Raw genomic sequence first — 6,000 nt, 5'->3', positions numbered from 1 at the left:
TGATATATTATATTGATATTATATAATTATTACTATACATTACATTAATTCTATCTTCCTGCAAGTGCTATGTTTCCTGTAAGGCTTTCAGATACTTTTAGCTTTCTGGCTGTGCTGATTGATTTGAAAGAAGGAAAAGGGGGATCATCATCATCATCAATCGTATTTATTGAGCACTTACTGTGTGCAGAGCACTGTACTGAGCGCTTGGGAAGTACAAATTGGCAACATATAGAGACAGTCCCTACCCAACAGTGGGCTCACAGTCTAAAAGGGGGAGACAGAGAACAAAACCAAACATACTAACAAAATAAAATAGAATAGATATGTACAGATCTATTACAGTTATGTACAGATCTTCAGAAAACCCATTTCCACATACAAACATATCTCATGAGATGGCAAATCAGAGGTAAATCATTTTCCCATCCTCCCAAAAGACAACTGGTACTCTAAAGAGTTCCTGGATTGAGATCTGGAGTACAGAGCTGCCTTAGGGACTTACTCCCTCCCGCTCCTCCTGGTGACAAAATTCCACCAATCAGAGCATAAAGCAGGAATCATCTTCCTATTGAGTTTGAGGAAACCATCGTATGTCCAACGGAAGTGCAATGAACATCCTTCCATTTCCATCTGTGAATTTGACCTCCATTGCTTTTTTATCCCTTTAGTTTCAATTTTCCTCCATTGCAATTGAGGCCTGTTTGGATCTATTCGGACCAAGTTACCTTCTGGATTCAGATCATGTGAGGAAAAAGTTACAACAATTTTTTATGTTGATAAATAGAAGGTGTCCGGTGTATAATATTTGTATATAGAATTTTTGTTGGATTTGGTGAGGTGGAGTAAGAATCCCTGTTTGTTTAAAGAGAAGTACAAGCTCTTTGGGTGAAGAAACTTCCTTGAGAGTTAATGCCTTATCCATATTTGTAAACTAGGAGGTCAATGTCCTCAGGAGATTGGAATATTTATATATATTCCATGTTATGAGCTCTCCCCCTGCACGTTCTCCATGCCTTCCAGCATTTGATTTATGTTTAATTATGAGAGGGAGAAAAAGTTTGAAGAAGGAAGGTGTTGGAACTGGGAATTTCCTTTGGCTCCCTGATAATTTACCCTACATTTGTATTTTTATGTGTTTTTGAGTCTGTGGGTTGCCAACCCTATTTGTGGTTTTGTGTGTCCTTATGTGTTTTCCTGGGAGTAGTGGGGTGGGATGGAGATATATGCATTTTCCCACAGTTACGAATGTGTGCATCTCTGTGTGTGTTCAGGTATGTCTACGTGTGTGTTCATGCATGTCCTTGGACATTTCTCAGCATCTCTCCATAGATTGTTTAATGTGTGAGCCTCTCCCTGTGAATTTTAAACGTGTCTCTCTCTTGGTTTTTGTGTCCATGTTTGTTCTCCTGTGGGTGGGTGTCCATGTATCTTTTTGTGTGCTTTTCTGTCTGTATCTCTCTGCATCTGTCATTGGGTATTTGCACATTCTTGTGTGTCCACATGTTTTTCTCTCTCTGGGTGTTTGTTCATGTTTTTTTTACTTTTACTTTGTGCATTTGGGTGTTTTTCTTTGCACTCGTTTCTGCTACAGCACGTTTTCACTGTGTGTTTTGCCTAGAACATTGCTAAGGAACTAGAAAATGTTCTTCCAACAATGTGAGTCTGTTAAATTCAGCATACCATGGTGCTGGAAGAAAATGTGCCCCACGCAGTGCCTGCCACAGTAAATACTACAATTTGAGTTTTCCTTAACCCAGAGTTTGCAAGAAAGCAACCTCCCTCCATTATGACAGGACTGGGTTTATTTTTTATGTGTGTGTGTGTGTGTGTCTGTGTGTGTAAGTGTGTCTTCAAGCTTTGTAGCCAGGCTCTGTCTCTCACCCAGCAGATCTCTCCAATCCTACTTTTGGGATTACTTGTATTTGGAGATCATGGTTTTGAGCTGCACGCAGAGAGCTTCCTTTCATTCATTCATTCATTCACTCATTCAGTTGTATTTATTGAGTGCTTACTGTATGCAGAACACTGTACTTCCCTGCCTCCTTCCCTCCTGCTTTATGATCCAGACACTGTGGCATGGGGTAGTGGATAGAGCTTGCGTCCAGGAGTCAAAAGATCATGGGTTCTAATCCCAGCTCTGTCACTTGTCTACTGTATGGTCTTGAGCAAATCACTTAACTTCTCTGTGCTTCAGTTACTTCATCTGCAAAATGGGGAGAGACTGTGAGCCCCACGTGGGACAGGGACCGTGTCCAAACCAATTTGCTTGTACCCACCCCAGTGCTTAGAACAGTGCCTGGCACATAGTAAGCACTTAACAAATACTGGAATTATTATTATTATTAGTGCAGTTGGTGCTGACAATAGCCAAGTCTTCCCCTGCCACTCCGGAATGTGCTTTCCCAATTCTGATGGCTGGGTTTGTAGGGACAGTAGCAGACACTAGCAGCTTGTATTTTCCCTCCTCCTGCTCTCTGTCACTTTCTGTGGGTCAGATCCCAGGTTCCAGCTATTTTTCATAAGATGCCTTACAAGAGTATCTGGAAGTACAGTGAAGTCTCAATTATTCCCTAGAGGTTTTGCAATGCAAGCTGGGTATTTATTCTAAATATAGTTTTCCTTTAAGGCAAAGAAAGGTCCAAAGACAGTAATTGTGGAGGATAGCTGATACCGAAGAGAGCAGGCAGGAAGATACCAGCCTGCATATGGTTGAATCATATGAATCAAACACATTTCTTGTTTCTTAAAACATACAGTTGCTGATATGATTTTCAGGGGAGATGCATAACCTCAGCAAGGACATTCTGTTAACACCAATGAGAGCTCACAGGCGGCTTCATTAGGGTAAACTCTGGCTGATTTGTTTCCATTCTAATGATAAACTGCTTCTTCCTAGTTCCGGGGCGTGACAGAACAAATGGAAGCGAAGAACTGCACCAGAGTGACTGAGTTTATTCTTTTGTGATTTATGGACCTCTTTATGGCCTCCTCTTCTCCCACTCCCCCAGACTCACCCGAAAAGGAAGAGGTGTCGGTTTCCTTCTCGCCCCCCAATGTCGCTTTCGCATTGTCCCTCCTCCCCCTTCCCTTTCCTTCCCTTCCTTTGACACCCACATTATTCGCCACTACCACCCCCTCCAGATTCTTGTAGCCGTCATCTACCGCGCTCCCGGCCCCAAATCCAACTTCTTTAACGACTTTGACCCCTTCCTCACCTTCCTTCTCTCCTTCTCCATGCCCATTCTGATCCTCGGAGACTTCAATATCCACATGGATATCCCTGACGACTCCACTGCCGCCCGCCTTCTATCTCTCCTTGACGCTGCCAACCTCTTCCTTCACCCCACCTCACCCACTCACCAACTCGGTCATACCCTCGACCTCATCATCTCCTATCGCTGCACTGTGTCCACCCTCACCAACTCTGAAATCCCTCTCTCTGATCATAATCTTCTCACCTGCCTCCTCACTCACACTCCTTTCTCCTGTAAATCCGTATTACTCCCTCACAGAGATCTCTGCTCTCTGGACCCCACCCATCTTTCGGAGCACCTCACACCCCACCTCACTGCCCTCTCCTCTCCACCCAGTCTTGATGATCAGATTACTGCTTTCAACTCTACCCTTTCTACTCAGCTAGACTCACTCGCTCCCCTTTCCCTTCGCCGCTCTCGTACCACTAACCCACAGCCCTGGATCACTGCCACTGTCCGCCTCCTTCGCTCTTATGCTCGAGCTGCCGAACGCTGCTGGCGAAAGTCTAAACACCATGCCAACCTCTTTCACTTCAAGTTTATCCTTTCCTGCCTTACCTCAGCCCTCTCTTCTGCCAGACAAAACTATTTCTCCTCCCTTATTGACACCCATGCCCATCACCCCCGCCAGCTCTTCCATATATTCAACTCCCTTCTCAGGCCTCCCGTTCCTCCCCCTCCTCTTTCCCTCACCCCCAACGATCTGGCCTCCTACTTCATTAACAAAATTAAATCCATCAGGTCCGACCTCCCCAAAGTAACTTCCCCCCTTCTCCAACCCCCCGGCTCTCAACACTCTCTGCTACTCTCCCATCCTTCCCAGCAGTATCCTCAGAGGAGCTCTCCTCCCTGCTCTCAAGTGCTACTCCGGCCACCTGTGCTTCTGACCCCATTCCCTCTCATCTCATGAAATCTCTCGCTCCATCCCTTCTCCCCTCCTTAACTTCCATCTTCAACTGCTCACTCTCCACTGGTTCCTTCCCCTCTGCCTTCAAACATGCCCATGTCTCGCCCATCCTAAAAAAACCCTCTCTCGACCCCACCTCACCTTCTAGTTATCGCCCCATATCCCTCCTACCATTCCTTTCCAAACTCCTAGAACGAGTTGTCTACACGCGCTGCCTAGAATTCCTCAACAACAACTCTCTCCTCGACCCCCTCCAGTCAGGCTTCCGTCCCCTACATTCCACGGGAACTGCCCTCTCAAAGGTCACCAATGACCTCCGGCTTGCCAAATCCAACGGCTCATACTCTGTTCTAATCCTCCTCGACCTCTCAGCTGCCTTCGACACTGTGGACCACCCCCTTCTCCTCAACACGCTATCTGACCTTGGCTTCACAGACTCCGTCCTCTCCTGGTTCTCCTCTTATCTCTCCGGTCGTTCTTTCTCAGTCTCTTTTGCAGGCTCCTTCTCCCCCTCCATGCTCTTACTGTGGGGGTTCCCCAAGGTTCAGTGCATGGTCCCCTTCTGTTCTCGATCTACACTCACTCCCTTGGTGACCTCATTCGCTCCCACGGCTTCAACTATCATCTCTACGCTGATGACACCCACATCTACATCTCTGCCCCTGCTCTCTCCCCCTCTCTCCAGGCTCGCATCTCCTCCTGCCTTCAGGACATCTCCATCTGGATGTCTGCCCGCCACCTAAAGCTCAACATGTTGAAGACTGAACTCCTTGTCTTCCATCCCAAACCTGGCCCTCTCCCTGACTTTCCCATCTCTGTTGATGGCACTACCATCCTTCCGGTCTCACAAGCCCACAACCTTGGTGTCATCCTCGACTCCGCTCTCTCATTCACCCCTCACATCCAAGACGTCACCAAAACCTGCCGGTCTCAGCTCCGCAACATTGCCAAGATCTGCCCTTTCCTCTCCATCCATACCACTACCCTGCTCATTCAAGCTCTCATCCTATCCCGTCTGGACTACTGCATCAGCCTTCTCTCTGATCTCCCATCCTCGTGTCTCTCCCCACTTCAATCCATACTTCATGCTGCTGCCCGGATTATCTTTGTCCAGAAACGCTCTGGGCATATTACTCCCGTCCTCAAAAATCTCCAGTGGCTACCAATCAATCTGCACATCAGGCAGAAACTCCTCACCCTGGGCTTCAAGGCTCTCCATCACCTCGCCCCCTCCTACCTCACCTCCCTTCTCTCCTTCTACAGCCCACCCCGCACCCTCTGCTCCTCTGCCGCTAATCTCCTCACCATACCTCGCTCTCGCCTGTCCCGCCATCGACCCCCGGCCCACGTCATCCCCCGGGCCTGGAATGCCCTCTCTCTGCCCATCCGCCAAGCTAGCTCTCTTCCTCCCTTCAAGGCCCTACTGAGAGCTCACCTCCTCCAGGAGGCCTTCCCAGACTGAGCCCCTTCCTTCCTCTCCCCCTCGTCCCCCTCTCCATCCCCCCATCTTACCCCCGTCCCTTCCCCACAGCACCTGTATATATGTACATATGTTTGTGCATATTTATTACTCTATTTATTCTACTTGTACATATCTATTCTATTTTATTTTGTTAGTATGTTTGGTTCTCTGTCTCCCCCTTTTAGACTGTGAGCCCACTGCTGGGTAGGGACTGTCTCTATATGTTTCCAACTTTACTTCTCAAGTGCTTAGTACAGTGCTCTGCACACAGTAAGCGCTCAATAAATACGATTGATGATGATGATGATGGACACCCAGACTTACAGTTTGTCATCTTTCTGCTGTTTCGGGCCATTTATCTCTTCACTGTTGTG

The sequence above is a fragment of the Tachyglossus aculeatus genome, unplaced genomic scaffold, assembly GCF_015852505.1.
Source record: "Tachyglossus aculeatus isolate mTacAcu1 unplaced genomic scaffold, mTacAcu1.pri SUPER_32, whole genome shotgun sequence".
In the NCBI taxonomy this organism is placed as follows: Eukaryota; Metazoa; Chordata; class Mammalia; order Monotremata; family Tachyglossidae; genus Tachyglossus; species Tachyglossus aculeatus.
This window is presented reverse-complemented; position numbering follows the sequence as displayed.